Source organism: Rhamphochromis sp. 'chilingali', assembly GCF_963969265.1.
Source record: "Rhamphochromis sp. 'chilingali' genome assembly, chromosome: 17".
NCBI lineage: Eukaryota > Metazoa > Chordata > Actinopteri > Cichliformes > Cichlidae > Rhamphochromis > Rhamphochromis sp. 'chilingali'.
This window is the reverse complement of record NC_137944.1, coordinates 2,668,926-2,691,527: the sequence shown is the minus strand read 5'-3', so window position 1 is coordinate 2,691,527 and position 22,602 is coordinate 2,668,926. Positions and strand designations below refer to the sequence as shown.

The 22,602-nt window shown below is 43.5% G+C and overlaps 1 long non-coding RNA gene across 2 annotated transcripts; it reads right to left on the bottom strand.

Moving 5' to 3' along the window:
* Positions 1-212: 212 nt before the first annotated feature.
* Positions 213-3,026, bottom strand: LOC308385055. Of its 2 annotated transcripts, none has more exons than XR_013969451.1 (5): positions 2,527-2,676; positions 1,918-1,983; positions 1,412-1,567; positions 868-960; positions 213-567 (listed from the first exon to the last, which is right to left on the bottom strand). It is a non-coding gene; the product is annotated as an uncharacterized lncRNA (long non-coding RNA). The 2 variants fall into 2 exon arrangements; XR_013969450.1 differs by lacking the exon at positions 2,527-2,676 and adding an exon at positions 2,683-3,026 and having other exon boundaries at positions 215-567.
* Positions 3,027-22,602: the final 19,576 nt, after the last annotated feature.

Sequence of the window (22,602 nt, the reverse complement as noted above, 5' to 3'; positions counted from 1 at the left end):
CACACCACCCTTCAACATTTCTGGTGCAGTATCATCTCTCAATTAAATCCTTTAAATCTCAATACTTTTGATTGTCTCTTACTAGCCCCCCCCACAACAGTAAAATCTCTCAAATTGTAGTAGTTTACAAACTTTTCAAAATGTTCTAAATTTCTCTTAAATGTAATTTTCCCATTATCTGTCATTTACAAATTACCATTTTATTCCCATTCAGCCTCCGAAAAACTTCTGTCCATCTGACAGAACATTCATCATCCAAATTAAAGGTTGGCTTATTCATTCAGTGTATTCTTGAGCAACTGTACCTTGGTCAAGAGTCTGCTGACATACAGATGAAGGAAGAGCTTCTGAAGTACTTCAAAGAAAGCTTTCAGTCTTGAGGTTAACTGAGATTCAGTGCATATATCCCACCCATTAAGAGTGCACATGCAGAGGCCAGGTCTTCCAGGTCATGCAGGACACACTAGATGGTTATACCCACATCGGCTGGAGGAGTGCTGGCATCAGCTCTTTCGATGGTAAAGATAGCAAGGGTAATTTGTTCCAGCTCCCTCTGAACAGCTGTAGCTTAGACACAAAAACATAGAAAAATGGCATCCAGTTTTAAAAAAAGAAAGAAAAAGGGCCAAAGCTACCCTTTAATGACGTAAACACAATATTAGGAACATGCACCCCAGTGCGCCACTATTTCAGACTACAGATTCAACGATAAATATAAATAGTTTGGGTATACAAGAAGATTTCCCAAAACATTTAAACAGGTTCCATGCAAATTACAACAACAACAACAACATTACAACATGCAACAACATTAGTTATTCAAAATTTGGTTTAATACAGATAAAAAACAAAACTAAAATTACCAACCAATTATTCTTTGAAGAGGATGCTTGGGTCTTCATTCAGGTAAAAAGGTAGTGCCCTGAGGACACACTCCCTCCCCTTTTCAATAGTTTCCTTCTGTAGAGAGTGGCAGAGATACAGGAAGAGAAAACAGATATACTTTAGGATGACAGAAACTCACATTATACGCAAAATGAATGACATATCCACTGCACAGATAGACATGTACACAAGACCAACTAATCATCACATGGACATGAATAGTTAACCTGTTGGGCAGGGTTTCCACCACATTATATATGTCAATAATGGAGGTAAAGACAAACTAATACATCATCTTTTTTGCATTCAAAACATAACATAAAAACATTCACTTCTGGTTTAACCTAAATCAAGGGATCAGATTTTACATATGTTTAGGTAATTTAAATTTTCAACATTTTGAGTACCAAACTTTGTCTTGCTTAATATAAATGTAAGTGCACTGTGCAGCTACCATACACTAGCTGTTTAAATTTGAAAATGATCTTATTAGCCATAATATTTTGCTACCAACAGAATAACGCACCTGTGTGGCTGGGGCCAAAGTTTGTCTAATTTTCTTCCCTGCAACGCCTCCTTTTTTCTTGAAGACTTTTATGAGCTGGTCAGTGTATTGGTCAAGTTGTGTAAAAAGCCTTGGAACATGTGCAGCAGTAGTAATCCTCACATATTCTGCTTCCACCTGAAAATATGTCAACAAACACAACATACTGTACTGTAAATATACATACTATATGTACACATATACAAACTAAAACTAATGTAGTAAGACCTCATTAAAGCTATAATTTTAACACAAACATTTACACAAAATGCTAATGGAGCCATTACAGCTTTTATTGTTATTTATCAAGTTCCAAAAAATATTGATCACAGCTGATCTGAAAAGAATTTCATGCCTCAGGCCCTTGAACTGCAACCTTTACCATGGTTCAGATGTGGAGAAGAAATAACAGGGGCATGGGATGGGTCACAAAAGAAAACTTAACTTATAAAACAGTTTTGTTTTTAAAACTATAACAGTTCACATACCACATACAAGCTCAGCAATACCACATACACCACATCAGTATAGGAGGGAGCAGGTAAAGGCAGGATCTGAGATTTATAAAGTAAAACAAGAAATTCATTACTTAATTTCAAGAAGCAAATTATTGTTTGAATTACAACTAAATAAAATACTACTCAGAAGAAAAGCAAGAGATTGACACTGCCATGTGCTAACTTTCTATAGAAGCAATTATCACCAGGTCTGTCGACCTCCATTGTCTGTCCACTCATATGTCTTGAATAATTTTATTAAAAAAATTAAGTGTGTACTTTCACAAACTGTAATTTATAACTACATTGATATGTATAACTCCGCTAGGAAACATGCTGTATTTACAGACCATTTTTACATAATACAGATTACTGATAGAGCAGAACAATGGTGTCACAGTGGCTTTCGCCCTTGACTTTTTGGATTTTAAATGTCACTTTATGCTATCCTTGCTATCCTATTCGATATTTCCGACTCTCGGATTACAGAAAAGGAATCCCAAGAAAGCAAATGGAAAAATAACCCCTTGAAAGAATAACCCCATGAACCCCTGTAGCTAATCCCTTAATAAAACAAAAAACAATAAAAATGTTTCTTACACAGTCCACAAAATAAGCATGTCCAGGACCCAGTAAAACTAATGTAAAACAAGCACACGCAAACGATATAACATGTCTTGTAAGACAAACGCAAAATATAACCATGCTGGACATATAGATACTACACAACATAGTCAAAGAAAAAAGTGGTCTTACCTCTCAAAGAAACAGTAGCTTGGCGCCAAAACAGCCTTTTTCAGTTAAATTTGAAGTCTTGTGCATGAGCAGGCACAAGCCGTGAAACCTTCTTGTTCTGCGCGGTTTCATTACAACTGTTTTTGCATTACTGCCACCTTGTGGATATACAAGGTATATCGATCCTAATTGACTTAACTTAAATGTTATGCGATCAAGTAACACATTAGTATTATGTACGTTGAATAATAGACACAATTACGTAGACTTGATTAGAAAAACATATGTTAACTTAACAAAAACATATATTTTAAGTAAAATGAAAATAAATAATTAATATACACTGAACAATCCACCTCATTCATTTTTTTGAGTGTGGTGTCCAGCTGGCTCCTGTGCCTTCCCCTGTGCCTAGGGCGAGGGCAGCCAGGACCAATCCCATCTCTGCAGCTGTACCTGTTCCTAGGGTGGGGACAGCTAGGGTTCAGCCAATTCCTCCACCCATGGCGGTGCCAAAGGACAGGCGGACCACTCTTCAACACGCTGCTGGCCACACAGCCAACCTCCTGAACTGATTCGTCTCAGCTGCTGGCAACGCGGCCGCACTCCTGAACTTTCTTTTTGGACTCCCCAACCTTATAAACAACACATTTTACATTTGGAATTTACACCTACTGGCCAGTGATCACACTTTCAGTGATGAGAATGTATACTAGGGGTGGGTTTAAAAATGGATTTCTCAGATCCAAATTGATTCTAGTTTAATAATGCAATATCAATTCATTAAATCCTGAATCATTTTTTTAAAATAAATGTATTTTGCCAGAAACACCAGAATCTCAGGTTAAAGCTCAAAAAACTATTGTTAAAACCTCCAAACAGCTAAAACAGCAAACGATTAACCCTTGTGTGGTGTTCATATTTTTGTTACTCAGCCAGTGTTCATGGGTCTGGTGGACCCGCTAGAGTTTTGGCTTTCCAAATTAACACTATCAAACAATTTTATGTTAAATTACTCAACAGATGTTTACTTCATCCCAATTACAAACCATATGAACAGCAAACATGGTTAATTTTTTCCCTTTACCTTTGTTAGATCACGTTTATGAATTAATGTTATTCTTGGTTTTTTTTTGGTTTTTTTTATAAAATGTTATAAAAAAAATAAATCAGTTATAATCAAGTGGAGTGAGTGGAAAGACACAACACATTTACACGTGAAGCAATATGTTTCACAACTAAATGGGATCAGCTGCTCATCAATGGTGACATTAGGCCCAGGGTTGTAAAACAGGGGGAGGTGGTGCACACACTTATCCCACACTGTCCTGATGGCAGCTAGCTTGTCTCTCTGCCGTTGAGCTGGTCTGTCGTCTCGGTTATCAAAATGGATAATCCTGGAAATTTTGTGGAAGTTTTCCAGAGACATTGATGCACGGAAAGGTTCTTGCCGGTTTCTGCATCCCACAGGGATTCTGTGGATTCCCCTTTGGACCTGAAAACTCCAGCAAGGATAAAAACCCCAAAGTAGGCCTTTGGGGTTCTTAGATGAATTTGGTCCATCTCCTTCCACCTCTCTCCAAAAACACACCTTCCTTCTAGATTACTGCAATCCAGAATAATTTTCTGGATGGAATCTGGGATGAAAAGCTCAAATGAAGACTTGATGTCCTGCACATGAGTAACTGTCAGCCGTGTTGGCCCTGGCTTATCACAGTAACAGCCCTGCAGGGTGGCTCATTTCTTGGGCAAGAAGACCATCCAATTTCACCAGTTATTGACATCCATATTTCTTCACTTGCTGTCTGGTGGGCTTGTTCTGGTCCTGGAGCTGGCAGCAGATGGGGTACTCGTCTTCGTTTTGTTACTAAATGGTGCTCAACCTCATCCTCTTCTTCAAAGTCACTGTCAGACTCTGAATTTTCAGAAATGTGAAATATTCTGAAACCTCTTTGTCAACATCATCATCCGAAGCCCCTCTCTCTTCCAAAATCAATTGGATGGCCCTCGCAGCAGATAATCTTTTGCCATCTTGATCAGTTGTCATAAAGAACCACACTGACAAAGTCTTATTTATAGTATTATGCCCCTAATTTGCAGGTGGGACAGGGTATGAAAAAATAAAATTTGGATCCCTCAAGAAAGAGGGTAAAATGTGTGGGAATGTAAGAGCAGACAACAATGTTGCAACTTTGTGCTGGAGGGGAAGAAAACACTATCAGCAGCACCAGAAAGGAGGAAGACAGAGTGTGGGAACACAGGACCTACACTTTCAACACTTTTATTAGAATAGAATAGAATAGAATAGAATAGAATAGAATACTTTTATTTGTCAATTTCTTCAAATGTACTTGCCATACAAAGGAATTGAAATTACGTTTCACACTGTCCCATGCGTAGACATTGACAACAATAAGGTGCAGATGCACAACAAAAACAGCCCTAACAATAAAGTAATAAATAGTAATATAATAATATAAATAGTGCTAAAAGAAATACTAAAAATATATATATAGTAGCAGGTGTGTGCAATTGCAATGCAAGTCAGGAATGTTTTCAGTTCTTGGTTCAGAGAGTGTTTCCTTGTTGGAGAGTGTGCGTGGGTGGGTGGGTGGGGGGGAGTAGAGTCCAATCTGTCTTCCTATACTTCTGCCAATCTGGTGATTCTGCTGGCTGGGAGTCGGGAGGGAAGAGAGTTCAGCAGTCTCACAGCCTGGTGGATGAAGCTGTTGGTGAGCCTGGTAGTGCGGGAGTGGAGACTTCTGTATCTCTTTCCAGAGGGCAGGAGGCTGAACAGACAGTGCGCGGGGTGGGTTGCATCGTTGACAATTGTGATGGCTTTGCGGGTGAGGCGAGTGGTGTAAATGTCTTGCAGGGAGGGGAGTGGTACACCAACTATCCTCTCAGCTGTTCTCACAATGCGTTGTAGAGCTTTTCTGTTATAGTCAGTGCAGCTACCGCCCCACACAGTGATGCAGCTGGAGAGGATACTTTCAATAGTGCCTCTGTAGAATGTAGTCAGGATGGGTGGTGGAGCACTTGCCCGCTTGAGTTTGCGCAGGAAGTAGAGGCGCTGTTGTGCTTTCTTGGCCAGTGATGCTGTGCTGGTGGTCCAAGAGAGGTCCTCACTGATGTGCACCCCCAGGAACTTGGTGCTGCTCACCCTCTCCACCGCAGCGCCGTCGATGGTCAATGGGGGGTGACAGGTGTGGCCTCTCTGGAAGTTGACAATAATCTCCTTGGTCTTACTGACATTTAGCAGGAGGTTGTTGTCTCTGCACCACATGGTCAGGAGCTCAACCTCTTTCCTGTAGTGGGTCTCATCGCCCTTGGTGATGAGCCCCACCAGCGTTGTGTCGTCCGCAAACTTCACAAGGTGGTTGGAGCTGTAGGTTGGTGTGCAGTCATGTGTCAACAGGGTGAAGAGCAGAGGACTGAGCACACAGACTTGTGGAGCCCCCATGCTCAGGGTGATGCTGTTTGAGACCTTGTTGCCCACACGCACCGCTTGAGGCCTCTGGCTGAGGAAATCCAGCAGCCAGTTGCAGAGGGAGGTGCTGAGGCCCAGTCTGTCCAGTTTACAGATGAGTTGTTGTGGTATTATGGTGTTGAATGCTGAGCTAAAGTCTATGAACAGCATTCTCACATATGAGTCTTTCTTGTCCAGATGAGTTAGGGCTGGGTGGAGGGCAGAGCAGATTGCATCCTCTGTGGATCGTTTCGCTCTGTATGCGAACTGGTGTGGGTCCAGGGTGGGAGGTAGGGTGGATTTGATGTGTGACATGACTAGTCGTTCAAAGCACTTCATAATAATGGGTGTCAGTGCCACGGGGCGGTAGTCATTGAAACAGGCTGGGGATGGTTTCTTTGGCACAGGTATGATGGTGGCAGTCTTGAAGCATGATGGAACAGTGGCTTGCCTCAGGGAGGTGTTAAAGATGTCTGTGAAGACATTCTTCAGCTCCTCTGCGCAGTCTCTCAGCACACTACCAGGGATGTTATCTGGACCCGCTGCTTTCCGGGCGTTGATGGTGATGAGTGTCCTCTTCACGCTGGCAGCAGACAGGCACAGAGGCTGGTCGTGTGGAGGTGGTGGTGTTTTCTGTGGGCGTGTGTTGTTCTGTGCTTCAAATCGTGCAAAGAAGCTGTTCAGGTTGTTGAGCAGAGTGGTGTCGCTCTCACAGCTACGCGCTACAGGCTTGTAGTCTGTATTAGACCTGGGTCCAGTGGGCCCGAACACCTTGTATGTAATGTAAATGCGTGGGGGGAGGTACAGTATGAGGTCATTGTAAATTAGTTCGGATTTATGTTCTTCACAGAAAATAAGCCAAAGCCAATGAATTTCAGGTTGAAAAAATAATTCATTGTTTAATTTTTCTTTTGAGAAAAACTGAAAACGGGTCTCACAGACCCGAACACCATACAAGGGTTAAAGAGCATTTAAACGGATTCTGCAAAAAGATGTAAACACAAAGCGTGTATCCCCCCTGTTTACCCTACACGCAGACATGCCATTAGATGCCTAATTTCCGTTGTTCAATACCAAGGTAATTTGAACTTTTACAAATTATGCCAAATTGCAAAACGCTTAGCTGTGTCTCTAATTAAACCTCTGTAACTTTGCTCTGTTTCACTACAGCAGCATCAGGTAATGTTCATATGTTGGTTCATGGTTTTCTTCAGTTTTTGATCTACTGTATAATTATTTTTAAAGGGGTTATCGGCTATAAAAAGCCAGGCCAGGAAAATCTCTTTCATATTATTCTGTGTTTTATTCTCTGTTACTTTGACACAAAGGCATCTGCTGTTATGCTCACACACTGATGAAGGTCAAATGTCAGCTTTGTTTTTAGAGCCTACATAGATTTAAAAAAAAAAAAATCAATATGTACTGAGTCAATATGAGTCAGTTATAGAAATCAGTGACGATACCCAGCCGTAATGTACACATCCTGGACAGGGAGGAAAGAGGCTGTTTACGTGAAAAGGGAATGAGCATCTGCGAACCAAGGAAGCGGCCAATGGGCATTCAAAGGACTTTTTCATATACGTTATTTAAAACGGTGTCGGGGATTGCAGTGTGGATGAGGGAAGGAGGACCCATATGCTGGACTCACAGATAGGTGAAGGTTGGTGTTTATTGTAGACTGAGTGAACGAACAGAACAGACGCAGGAAATGGCTGGCTGGCTGGCTGGACGACTGACTGACTGACTGAACTGAACATAGGACAACCTAACCGCGACAATGACACGACAAAACTTGTAAAGCCCAGGAACTTAAATACACAGAGTGGATGATGACGATAATTGGGCACAGGTGAATACACAGCTGAACATAATAAAAAAGGAAATGGTACAAGTGGAAAAAACAGAACATGAACTGAAAACGCTGGGTCAATTACCCAGGAATCCTGACTGTTTATTTTAACCTCTGTGTGCAGCGCTTTGTGACTACCTGTCTATGAAAAGCGCTTAATAAATTAACTTTACCTACTTACTTTACTTACTTACCCCCCCCCCCCCCCAAAAGGCCGGCACCTGACGGCTGAAAGAAAAGAAAACCAGACCAGGGCAACCGGCGACTGAGCTACGGGAGACTGGACTACAGAAGACTGGAGGTGGGTGAGGTGGTAGACTGATGGGTGAACATTCTCTTCCGAGCCTCCAGAGCAAGAGGGCACTGGCTGGAGAGCCTCAGCTGAGTTTCTAGGATGGTCAGGTTGGATTCTGGCTGCCCTCAGCCTGGGTGCTGGGACAGGCATGGAAGGTGGCTGGATACCAGTCACACCCACCCGAGGAACATGAACGGGTGCAGGAGTGGACTGGGTCACAGCTGCCCTCGTCCTGGGAGGTGGCACAGGTTTGGGTGTAGGCTGACTGATAGAGGTGGAAATAATGACTGGATGTGTGATACTGACAGGTTTATCAGGGATTATTCTGGTCCTTCTGCCACCACTATTTACAGTCTTTAACTGAACAGTCTTTGATGGTGTCGAAGTTATTGTCTTGAATAAATCTCTGCTCAGATGGAGCAGAGCAGAAAAAGTCTTCCCAGTCCACATCATCGTCCAGGAGGGAAACTGCCTATGAATCAGAGAGGAGTCTATTATGTGTTTTAAGTGAAGAATCAGATGAAGGGTGTGGAAAACAGTCACTGGAACTCACCACCGGGAGTTGCTGAAAATTGTCCATTTTATGGCGGCGTGTGCGCCGCTTTCTCCGGGAAGAGGAAGTGGCTGGGGTAAACAGCTGAGCCTCTGGCGCGGTAGCCTCCGTTGAGCCGAGGTGGGAGGCGTAGCCGCTGTGCCGTGGCGAGGCGGAGAGGCTGGTGAGTGAAGCAGCCGGCGGCCGAGCGAGGAACGGAGTGGCGAGGGAGTGAGTGGCCGAAACTTGGCCAGTTACACCCACTCTCCGCGGCGAATGCTCCGATGTAGGAGAGGCAGCAGGCGGAAGAACACGGTGTCCTCGAGGCCCGCCCAGAGCCAGACGAGTCCCCACGAAGACGCGCTCTCTCTCCGCGAAGAGCCACTGCTTTCCCCTAAGCTCCTCCATCCAGCGAAGGAGCGCTGCCTCCTGCCGCTCGAAAAGTTCCGAGTCCGCTGGGTCCACAACGCGGGGTTGTGTCATTCTGTCAGGGTTTGCAGTGTGGATGAGGGAAGGAGGACCCAAATGCTGGATTCACATGTAGATAGGTGAAGGTTAGTGGTGGATGGATCGATCCAAATATCGATAGTGTCGATCCCAAGTCAGGATCGGATCGATACTAGCCTGGGTAGATCGATTCTTTACTTTGAGCTCTTCTTGTTTGCCATGCTGTACTTTCGGCAAAAACGAAACAGCCAGGTCGCTGGACTCGCTGCTCCTGTGTCAGCAGAGATCAGGCACACTTTGCCCCCCCTATTATGCACTTAAGACCTATGCGGTTTCACATCCGTGAGAGCCGATAGGGACACGCAGGCCAGCGGAAAAAGCAGAGGTGGGGGACTCATTGTCTACGTTAACAACAGATACTGTAACCCTGGACACGTCTCCGTTAAAGTTTCGGTATGCCGTCCGGACCTGGAGCTGCTAGCTGTTAGCTTGCGGCCATATTATCTACCTCGGGAGTTCAGTCATGTGATCTGTGTGTGTGTTTACATCCCTCCGAGGGCCGACGCAACAGCTGCCTGTGAGAAAATACACACAGTCACAGCAAGACTTCAGACACAAAACCCCGAGGCTTTCATTATTATATCTGGAGACTTTAACCATGCCACACTGGATTCTACTCTGGCTGCTTTTCACCAGTTTGTGAATTGTCCCACAAGGAGCAACAGGACAATTGACCTACTGTATGCTAATGTGAGAGATGCATACAGAGCCACCCCCCTCCCCCCACTAGGGAAGTCAGACCACAACCTGGTTTACCTACAGCCACAATACACACCCCTCGTCCAAAGGCAGCCTGTCACAACGCGCTCCATCCGGAGATGGACCCCAGAAAAGGAGGATGCTCTGAGAGACTGCTATGACACCACAGACTGGGATGTGCTCCTGAGCCCACATGGTGAGGACATAGAGGGGGCGACACACTGTCTTACAGACTACCTCAACTTTTGTGTGGACACAGTCGCCCCTGCTAAGACGGTACGGTGTTATCCTAATAACAAACCGTGGGTAACACAGGAAGTCAAAGCTGTCCTCAACATGAAGAAGAAGGCTTTCAGGAGCAAAGTGAAGGAGGAGATGAAAGCAGCACAGCGGGAGGTGAAACGCTGCCTGAGGGAAGCAAAGGACACCTACAGGAGGAAGGTGGAGCAGAAGTTGGAGAGGAACAATATGAGGGAGGTCTGGAATGGTGTGAAAACCATCACAGGCCACAACACCAAGAAAAGCACAGTGGGGGGGACTGTGGAGAAGGCAAACGAACTCAACAACTTCTTCAACAGGTTTGACCAGCCCACAACCCCCTTACCCTCACCCTCACCTTCACTACAGAGTCCTCTCCCCACTCTCCTGCCTCCCTCGCTTCCCCCCCTTCCTGACACCATGACACCCCCCTCCTCGAATCCCTCTCTCAGCAGCAAGACATCTCCCCCCCTCCCCTCCTCCCAAACATCTCCCAGTGTCACAGTGGATCAGGTCAGGAGGCAACTGAGGAAGCTTCGCCCCAGAAAGGCAGCAGGCCCAGACAAGGTGTGTCCTAGGATGCTAAAGGCGTGTGCTGCTGAACTTTGGGAGCCGCTACAACGAGTCTTCAACCTCAGTCTGCGACTGGGGAGAGTGCCCGCCCTATGGAAGACATCCTGCATCGTCCCGGTCCCCAAAAAGAACCGGCCCAATGAGCTGAATGACTTCCGACCGGTGGCACTGACGTCACATCTTATGAAGACTCTAGAGCGGCTCTTCCTCAACCTCCTCCGACCACAGGTACAACATGCCCAGGACCCACTACAGTTTGCATACAAGGCGGGTGTCGGAGTGGAGGATGCCATCCTGTACCTCCTACACAGAGCCCACTCACACCTGGATGGGGGAAAAGGCACGGTCAGGATACTGTTTCTTGACTTTTCCAGTGCCTTTAATACCATCCGGCCCTGTATGCTTCAGGAAAAACTGAACAGGATGGAGGTGGACCCCTGCCTGGTGGCTTGGATCTCCGACTACCTCACCGACAGACCACAGTACGTCAGGCTGAAGGACATCACGTCTGACACTGTGGTCAGCAGCACAGGAGCACCACAGGGAACTGTGCTGTCCCCTCTTCTCTTCACCCTGTACACCTCTGACTTCTGCTACAACTCTGAATTATGCCATATTCAGAAGTTTGCAGATGACACGGCCATCATGGGGTGTATCTGGGATGATCAGGAAGAGGAGTACAGAAGTCTGGTGAGGAACTTTGTCGCATGGAGTCACACAAACCACCTGCAACTCAACACCTCAAAGACTAAGGAACTGGTTGTGGACTTCGGGAGGTCCAGAGAAGGTCCACTGCTGGTTCAGATAGAGGGGGAGGAGGTGGAGGTGGTCAACAAGTACAAGTACCTCGGGCTGTGGGTGGACAATAAACTGGACTGGTCATGCAACACAGAGCACCTGTATAAAAAAGCCCAAAGCCGACTGTACTTCCTCAGGAGGCTGAGGTCTTTTAACATCTGCAGGAAGCTCCTGAGGATGTTTTACCAGTCAGTGGTTGCTGGAGTACTTTTCTATGCTGTGGTGTGCTGGGGGAGCAGCACAGCAAAGAGGGACTCATCCAGGCTGGAGAAACTGATCAGGAAGGCTAGCTCTGTGGTCGGCATGAAGCTGGACACTCTGGTGACAGTGGCAGAGAAAAGGACATTAAAGAAACTGATGGACATTATGAACAATGCTGGGCATCCTCTGCACACGGCCATAAACAATCAGAAGAGTCTGTTCAGTGACAGGTTGCTTCTCCCCAAGACAAGAACTAACAGACTTAAAAACTCCTTTGTCCCACACGCCATCAAACTGTTTAACTCCTCTCTGGAGGGGAGAGGGAGGGGAAACAGGAGGACAAAGGAGGGGGGAACAACTAAGCTGTAGTGCCTCTTCACCTCACTGTACAATACCTTGTGCAATACTTTTTGTAAATAGTCAACAGTGCAATAGACTCAATACTTGAAATGTGCAATTCACTTGTATTTTATTTTTTATTCCTATTTATTCTATTTATCCCCTTTGTATATTTTATTTATATTTGTCTCTGTATTTATATATGTGTGTGTGTGTGTATGTGTGTATATGTATATATGTATGTATATATATATATATATATATATATATATGTATATATATATATATATATATATATATACTGGCCAAAGGAGGAGATAGAAGCCACTGACATAAAGACAAGAAAGCTCCTGACCATGCATGGAGGGTTTCACCCCAAGTCCAGCACCCTGAGGCTGTACGCTAAGCGGAAGGAAGGGGGCCGGGGACTGGTGAGTGTCAGCACCACAGTCCAGGATGAGACAAGGAACATCCAAGAATACATTGGGAAGATGGCCCCAACTGACCGAGTGCTCAGTGAATACCTCAGGCAGCAGAAACCCAAGAAAGAGGAGGGAGACGAGGAACCATCATGGAAGGACAGGCCCCTGCACGGTATGTACCACCGGCAGATAGAGGAGGTGGCTGATATCCAGAAATCCTACCAGTGGCTGGACAAAGCTGGACTGAAAGACAGCACAGAGGCACTAATCATGGCAGCACAAGAACAAGCTCTGAGTACAAGATCCATAGAGGCTGGGGTCTATCACACCAGGCAAGACCCCAGGTGCAGGCTGTGTAAAGATGCCCCAGAGACAATCCAGCACATAACAGCAGGGTGCAAGATGCTAGCAGGCAAGGCATACATGGAACGCCATAACCAAGTGGCCGGCATAGTGTACAGGAACATCTGTGCCGAGTATAACCTAGAAGTCCCGAGGTCAAAATGGGAGATGCCCCCAAGGGTGGTGGAGAATGACCGAGCTAAGATCCTGTGGGACTTCCAGATACAGACGGACAAAATGGTGGTGGCTAACCAACCGGACATAGTGGTGGTAGACAAACAGAAGAAGACGGCCGTAGTGATCGATGTAGCGGTTCCGAATGACAGCAATATCAGGAAGAAGGAACACGAGAAGCTGGAGAAATACCAAGGGCTCAGAGAAGAGCTCGAGAGGATGTGGAGGGTGAAGGTAACGGTGGTCCCCGTGGTAATCGGAGCACTAGGTGCGGTGACTCCCAAGCTAGGCGAGTGGCTCCAGCAGATCCCGGGAATAACATCGGAGATCTCTGTCCAGAAGAGCGCAGTCCTGGGAACAGCTAAGATACTGCGCAGGACCCTCAAGCTCCCAGGCCTCTGGTAGAGGACCCGAGCTTGAAGGATAAACCGCCCGCAGGGGCGTGCTGGGTGTTTTTTTTTATATATATATATATAACAATTCTGTAACTGTAACTTCGGTCGTTGCTGTGCTTTTTGGAAGTCGAATTTCCCAGAGGAACCCACCCGAGGGATTAATAAAGTTCTATCTTATCTTATCTTATCTTATCTTAGATTAACAAAAAAAAAGATCGCCACCACGGCAGACCCGATGGCATTTTCATGCTTCGCCGCATCATTTATATATATAGCATTTATATTCTATTTTTATCTTATTGTATATTTTATTCTATTTTATTCTACTGTATATAGTATTTTATTTTATTCTATTCTGTACAGTTGTGTACTGTATTTATTCTTATTGTATTCTAACTTTTGCTTCATAACCTTTGCACTGTCCACTTCCTGCTGTGACAAAACAAATTTCGCACGTGTGGGACTTATCTTATCTTATTTATTCTTACAATAATCACACGGTTGTTGTAACAGTACATTCAATGGCTGCAGCTCTCCCGCTGGCAGCCGTACACATCACCACCACCAAACCAGCAGCGGCATCACAGAACACGCCCTGCCACATACCCCCATCGCCCGCCTCATCCCACCCCGCAAGTAGGGGAGGGAATCGGCCCGGACCATCAGCTCCCCATGCTCCGGCCCAACGACGGGGAAGTGTCCACTCTGGCGGTTGCCCGCAGGACCATGCAGCCTGCATGCCGAAGCGGACAGCATGCCACCCTCAGGCAGGACCCCTGCGCACCTGGCGCCCCTCAACCTCCATCTCCAACTTGGCAGGTCCCGCTGGCGCTCCAGCCTCCGGCTTACCCCGAGCCGCGCGCTGTCCACCCTTACAGTGATCACCTGGTTGCTGTGAAGGTGAGTCCATCTCATCTGCAGCAGCATCGCAGACCACGGCTGGCCACAATAATAAAACATTTTTATTTAATTATAAATAAATTATTTCTCCTAATTATATCCTGGGTTTTAAGTAATTACAATACAATACAAAAATACAAAAGGAAAAATCACAAAAAACACTTAAGGTCAAGAAAATTTATTGCGATTTAGCAATTCAGGCATCCATCCAATTGAGGCATCCACCTTATTTATTGAAAAGTATCGGTAACGGTATTGGTATCGGGGATACTGGCCCGTATTTACTTGGTATCGGATCACCCATCGCACACCACTAGTGAAGGTTGGTGTTTATTGTAGACGGAGTGAACAAACAGAACAGACGCAGGAAATGGCTGGCTGAATGGCTGGAAGACTGAATGAATGACTGACTGACTGACGGAACTGATGGAACTGAATATAGGACAACCTAACAGCGACAATGACAGGACAGAGAACTTGTAAAACCTAGGAACTTCAATACACAGAGTGGATGATGACAATAATTGGACACAGGCGAATACACAGCTGAATATAATGAAACAGGAAATGGTACAAGTGGAAAAAACAGAACATGAACTGAAAACGCTGGGTCAATTACCCAGGAATCCTGACAAACAGACTTTACTTTAAACTTTAAATTCACTTCATTACATTCTCTTCTTTTTTATCTTATTCTAAAGATAGAAAATTCAATAACATATGAACATTCAGTTACTTATGAATACTTCACTTCATGTTTCATTGAGTTTATCCCATTTTACTTCGAATAGATTTATCATTAGCTCATTCTCACTTGAGCGTTCATTTTAGCACAATCTACTTTTAATTCAAATACACATTCTTTCATTTTTTTCTCTTCAAAAACAATATGTTTGTCAATTGTTTATTAAGTCATACATGTTAGACATTCTTTTAGCTTAGTGGCTCCTTAGTATCGCTCTTATTTGCTCCCCCCATCCTTCTCACACACATGCAGCCTCCAAGGACATCTGAACACAGACTCTTCAGTGAGAGGCTTATCTTTAGAACCATTTCATAGATTACATTTTCTAATTTGTTATATTGGTTAAACTTTTACCTGAATATATTCTAATCAGTATTAAGCAATTAAGCATATTTACCTATCAGCAAAACGACATATAAATTATGATTAATTCTGTGTTTAACAACTACAACACACTTAATACCATTCCATTCAGAATGATGTATAATGATCAGTTGGCGACACATTTAGGTTCAAACTTGATCATGTCTATGCTCACAAACTCCAGACACTAGAATAATTTTCATTAATAATTTTCAAATTAATTTCTCCATCATAAGTCCTTGCAGGACTTCAATCTCTCGCTATCCCACCTCTCTTGATACAATTGAACTCTCACTATGAGGACCAAAAATATGTCAGTGGAAATGAAGGAGGCCACCATTAAGCTGAAAAACCAAAATAAACCTGAGGAGATCAATTTAAAATCAACTCAGCTTGTATAAAAACTACTTTTCTTGATTTTAAAGCAGAGATTTCTACAGGGAGTGCAGAATTATTAGGCAAATGAATATTTTGTCCACATCATCCTCTTCATGCATGTTGTCCTACTCCAAGCTGTATAGGCTCGAAAGCCTACTACCAATTAAGCATATTAGGTGATGTGCATCTCTGTAATGAGAAGGGGTGTGGTCTAATGACATCAACACCCTATATCAGGTGTGCATAATTATTAGGCAACTTCCTTTCCTTTGGCAAAATGGGTCCAAAGAAGGACTTGACAGGCTCAGAAAAGTCAAAAATAGTGAGATATCTTGCAGAGGGATGCAGCAGTCTCAAAATTGCAAAGCTTCTGAAGCGTGATCATCGAACAATCAAGCGTTTCATTCAAAATAGTCAACAGGGTCGCAAGAAGCGTGTGGAAAAACCAAGGCGCAAAATAACTGCCCATGAACTGAGAAAAGTCAAGCGTGCAGCTGCCAAGATGCCACTTGCCACCAGTTTGGCCATATTTCAGAGCTGCAACATCACTGGAGTGCCCAAAAGCACAAGGTGTGCAATACTCAGAGACATGGCCAAGGTAAGAAAGGCTGAAAGACGACCACCACTGAACAAGACGCACAAGCTGAAACGTCAAGACTGGGCCAAGAAATATCTCAAGACTGGTTTTTCTAAGGTTTTATGGACTGATGAAATGAGAGTGAGTCTTGATGGGCCAGATGGATGGGCCCGTGGCTGGATTGGTAAAGGGCAGAGAGCTCCAGTCCCACTCAGACGCCAGCAAGGTGGAGGTGGAGTACTGGTTTGGGCTGGTATCATCAAAGATGAGCTTGTGGGGCCTTTTCGGGTTGAGGATGGAGTCAAGCTCAACTCCCAGTCCTACTGCCAGTTTCTGGAAGACACCTTCTTCAAGCAGTGGTACAGGAAGAAGTCTGCATCCTTCAAGAAAAACATGATTTTCATGCAGGACAATGCTCCATCACATGCGTCCAAGTACTCCACAGCGTGGCTGGCAAGAAAGGGTATAAAAGAAGAAAAACTAATGACATGGCCACCTTGTTCACCTGATCTGAACCCCATTGAGAACCTGTGGTCCATCATCAAATGTGAGATTTACAAGGAGGGAAAACAGTACACCTCTCTGAACAGTGTCTGGGAGGCTGTGGTTGCTGCTGCACGCAATGTTGATGGTGAACAGATCAAAACATTGACAGAATCCATGGATGGCAGGCTTTTGAGTGTCCTTGCAAAGAAAGGTGGCTATATTGGTCGCTGATTTGTTTTTGTTTTGTTTTTGAATGTCAGAAATGTATATTTGTGAATGTGGAGATGTTATATTGGTTTCACTGGTAAAAATAAATAATTGAAATGGGTATATATTTGTTTTTTGTTAAGTTGCCTAATAATTATGCACAGTAATAGTCACCTGCACACACAGATATCCCCCTAAAATAGCTAAAACTAAAAACAAACTAAAAACTACTTCCAAAAACATTCAGCTTTGATATTAATGAGTTTTTTGGGTTCATTGAGAACATGGTTGTTGTTCAATAATACAATTATTCCTCAAAAATACAACTTGCCTAATAATTCTGCACTCCCTGTATACTTTACCTTTGTGTCTCAAATGAACTTGGTTATCCAGCTAGTTAGGACTATGTGTTTTTGGACACCCCCCCCCCCCCTTTTTTTTTTTATTTTTTAGGATTAGTTCAATCTCAACTTTAAACTAATGAAGTTATTCCAGGGTCTCAGGTATAACTATTTTTAACAGTCTTTTTTTGTTTCATTGTTTTAGTGTGTGTAGGTTACCAAACCAATGCTACGTTCACAATTTTTACAGTTTTTCACAGCCTCATCTTTCATGAGGTGGCTGTAGCTCATGAGGTAGTGCAGGTCATCTGTTAATTGATGGATTGATCCCTGGATTCTGCAGTCTGCATGCTAAACATACCAACCCCAAGTTGCTCTCAGATGTATCCATCCAGAGTATGAATGTGTGTGAATCTTAGATAGAACAGACTTAATCATAGAAAAAGTGTATATATGAATTGGTGAATGAGGCAAATTGTATAAAGTGCTTTGAGTGCTCAGGTAGAATAGAAAAGCACTATATAAGAACAAGACCATTTACCATGTCATTTAGTCAAATTAGGTCAAAATCAGACCTTATATGATGTCTAGTGATTTATCCTGAATTGGTTAATAAAGCTTCCTGGTGTCCACAGTGTTGATGAAAATCAACAGAAAATTGTTTTTGGACATGGTCCACTTCTCAGGGAGGTGTCATGAAGGGCAAGAGGAGATATGCGTTATAATTCACTGCCATGTCAACTTGTAATTACAAACCCATCTGTCTCTCATTCTATGACAACCGCAAAATGTCCAATTATGGTTTCATTTAAATTGTAATTAGTTCAGCCCAATTTGCCATCCTCTGGCATGCTGCATGTGCCTAATGAAAGTGAGATGCATGCTTCAGTGCTAAGGAACCTGATAGTTTGGTGCTGACTACACACTGGTTTCCACACAAACACATGCACTCTGCATTTTAGGCAAAGTAATAATTAATGTGTTGATAATCAGATTTGTAATGATTTCTTCATACCTATTAGCACATTACCTCAAAGGCTCTTGGTAACAGGAATGTTTCTGGTGCCTGTGGCAAGATATCAATCGACACTGTGAAGAGACCCTTTCCCAGTACTGTAACCAGGCTGTTTATGTTACTAAAACATGCATCAGAATAATTTACTAAACAAACATTACTTTTTTTAGTAAAGTAAGTACTACTATGACTACAGTCACTTCAGAATTGTACAGCATTACTGTGTTTCATATCAACTGCAAATTTAGTTTTTCAGAATTTTAAAAAGAGTTTCAATAATATTAATGTCACTAACTCAGCCTTATAAAGCTTTTATTGACTTTCAACTGTAATATTTTGATTATTCTTATCCTAGTTGATTTACAACAACTTGCAGAGTACAGTAAACATTTGGGGTAAATAAATAAAATAAAATAAAATAAATGGAAAAAAAACAAGATGGCAATACCATCCATCCATCCACCTTCATCCACTTTATCCGAGGCCGGGTCGCGGGGGCAGCAGCCTAAGCAAAGAGGCCCAGACCTCCCTCTCCCCAGCCACCTCCTCCAGCTTATCCGGGGGAATACCAAGGCGTTCCCAGGCCAGCCGAGAGATATAATCTCTCCTCCAGCGTGTCCTGGGTCTGCCCCGGGGCCTCCTCCCGGTGGGACATGCCTGGAACACCTCACCCAGGAGGCGCCCAGGAGGCATCCTTGTCAGATGCCCGAACCACCTCAGCTGGCTCCTTTCGATGTGGAGCAGCAGCGGCTCTACTCTGAGCCCCTCCCGGATGGCCGAACTTCTCACCCTATCTCTAAGGGAGAGGCCAGCCACCCTTCGGAGGAAGCTCATTTCTGCCGCTTGTATCCGCGATCTCGTTCTTTCGGTCACTACCCACAGCTCGTGGCCATAGGTGAGAGTAGGGACGTAGATCGACCGGTAAATTGAGAGCTTCGCTTTTACACTCAGCTCCCTCTTCACCACGACGGACCGGTGCAGCATCTGCATTACTGCAGCTGCAGCCCCAATCCGTCTGTCGATCTCCGGCTCCCTTCTCCCATCACTCGCAATGCAATAGCAATACCTTTCATTTAATTCAACTTTTTTATTTGCTGATATACAGTCACACTACTGTCCTGGAGCCTTGTACTGAATTTAATCATATATTAACATGCTGTAACAACATCCAGGTCTGTTTGGTATGCACACATCTGTAGCAACATTAAAACCATCCATCCCAAGGGGTTAGTTCAGGCCACCCTATGGATGCTCGGTTAGCCTCGGGTGATTTTGTAGGTCAAGACAACTTGGGCATACAAATCCCAGGTTTATCAGGCAGACTGTGATTTGCCTCCCATTTGTACTGTTGGACTGTAATCACCCACTGATTAGTTTTAGAGACTAAAATCTATTTGATTGGGTTTAGGAGAAGGCAGTGGTTAGAATTAAAATATGCATCTTAACACCAATACTTCTTTGCATTGAAAAATGATTGGAATAGACAGCACCAATTTAATAATGCCATTACCATGTACTTCACACACCACCTACAAAGGCCAGTGTGTTTGTATATGAGACATCACAGTAGCTTTGACAAAACTGCATTTCTTTTCATTCTAGGATTGAGAACAGTGCTTATCAGCATTGAGAGCTTCAACTGTGTACTATAAAAAACATCAGCTTCAAAATTAAAGGGAAGGTTTCCAATAGATAATACACATTGATTTAATTCTCCTGTTGCTGCAGATTACTCCTTGCATGTTACTGGAGTGAAGAGAGTGGAAGTGTGGTATCCTTAGATATATTTGGGGTGATTGTGTCTGTATTCAGGCCATGATTAGCTTGTAATCATCAAAATACGAACTCATTGTTATCTCTCCAACTCAGCAGTCTTCAGGAAATCTGGTTTTTAGTATTTTTGTATCTTTTTTTCCTCTTTGTGTTTCTGTCATTGATTATAAGATGCACAAATTTCCATAGCAGTAGTGAGTTTTATCTGTTCAGAAAGGTCTGTCATAGCTATTTTTTTCTATTCATGAAGAGGTAACTAAAACTGGTAGCACCCTAGGTTATGGCATTAGGTTACTGGCAAAGTGATAACATGTGGGTGTTTTCATTCCTGGGGCATAAAATAATGCATATATTTCAGTGCTGCTGGTATGTCTCATTTATGAACAATGAGGTCCTTTGAAAACAGTGTGTCTCACCAAAGAAGCAACTTCAGCGTCTCTCCATGCTTTCAGGAGGTTGAGGTGATATACCTGTGTGGCTCCTCCCTGGTTCAACCACCACATTTCATAGTAAATGTCACTCACTCACTGTGTGACCACAAAGGGACCTTGCCACTTGGCGAGTAACTTTAATTTAGAAGAAGGGAGCAATACAAGCACTTTATCTCCTGGTGAAAATTGCCTGAGCCTCGGCCCTCTTTTGCACAGGTGCTGCTGACGTTCCTGGGCCTGGAATACATTCTCCCATGATAACATCCCCAACATGTTCTTTCTAGAATGTATGGAATCTCATTTTTAGGTGGGCTTGGACCTTCCTCCCAGTTTTCTTTAATTAGGTCCAACACCCCCCGTGGCTTCCTGCCAAACATCAACTGCTTGAGACCTCTGAGAAAGATTATGTTGAACTTGTCTTTGTCTTCTGTGTTTAGGAGTGTATGAGGTGCATGATACAATCCTCTAGATTAAAGTGCAATTGAAAAAAGATTGTCGTCCCCCCAGTTTACCTCGCATTACATCTGAGAGGGAGTAAAACAACTTTATACCCAGCCTTTCATGTTTTAAGTGATACAGAATTCTAAAACTGAGTTTATCTGTATGTGAGTTTTCTAATAGTAATTCAGCATTAATTGTTAATCAAAAATATAATTAATTTAAGTCTAATTAATATCATGAATGAAAAATGTAGATTGAGCAATTAAATGATTCTAATATGATGATTTTGTGAGCGCTGGCGTGACTCAGCACGGACTTTGCCAAGTTAGTGTGTGTGAGTCTGGCTGCAGGAATCTGAAAGATAAATGTGTCTCTGGCCAATCAAGATGCATGATTTTGACTAAGAAATTATATTTAGTATGTTGTAATTGATAAACAGAATAATTTATTTGATTTTGCTGATGTTAATTATGATTAATGCTGATCAGAATATAATCAAGTATAGCCAATAAAATTAATAAAAATACAATCTGAGTGAGGAACTCAATCTAGTAACAGGCATCTACCTAAAATTTTTGTATAGAGTGCAGAGAACGAAGTGGAGCAGTGGGTTCAGGGTGTGGTGTCAGGTAAGGCTGACAGAACAACTGATGACCATCAAGTAATTATGCCTTCCCTATTCGAGGAGAATGCTGGGACCTGACAGGGCAATATAAGTGGTGTGTGAAGCCAGAGAAGGCAGCTGGAAAGCTGCACAACCAAGAGCGTACCAACAGCTGTTTCCAATAAAAACACCTGTCCACATGTAAACGCTGTGTGCGTGGGTCCTTCGTTACTGCCACAAATACATACAAAATAAGAGAAAGGCACACAATAGAAAAGGTTCACATTAGGGAGCAGGTTGTAAAGTGCTTGAAAGTAGTGCACCTTGGTCTGAGTAGAGTCTGTGTAGAATAGAATAGCCTTTATTGTCACTGTACAGAGTACAACGGAATTGGAGTGCCGCTCCCTTGGTGCAAGTTTCAATAATAAATATAAATGTAAAATATAAAAAGTACAAAAAAACAGTAAAAACAATTGTAAGTACTCAAACAATAGTATGTACAATATATACAGGATAGCAGCATTAATATAATGACAGTGACGGTATGGAATAGATTCAATTGTTTTTGTGCTTATTTACTACGGTGATAGCTCTGGGAAAGAAGCTATCCCTGAATCTGTTTGTCCTGGTTTTATGTGACCTGTACCGTCGGCCTGACGGTAATAGTTCAAACAGTTGGTTGCTGGGGTGAGAGTGGTCCTTGATGATATTGCCAGCTCTGCTGAGGTACCAAGAGTTTGCAGTGACGTCCAGGGTGGGCAGAGAGCAGCCAGTGATCTTCTGGGCTGTGTTGATGACCCTCTGCAGTACTTTCCTGTCCGCAGCTG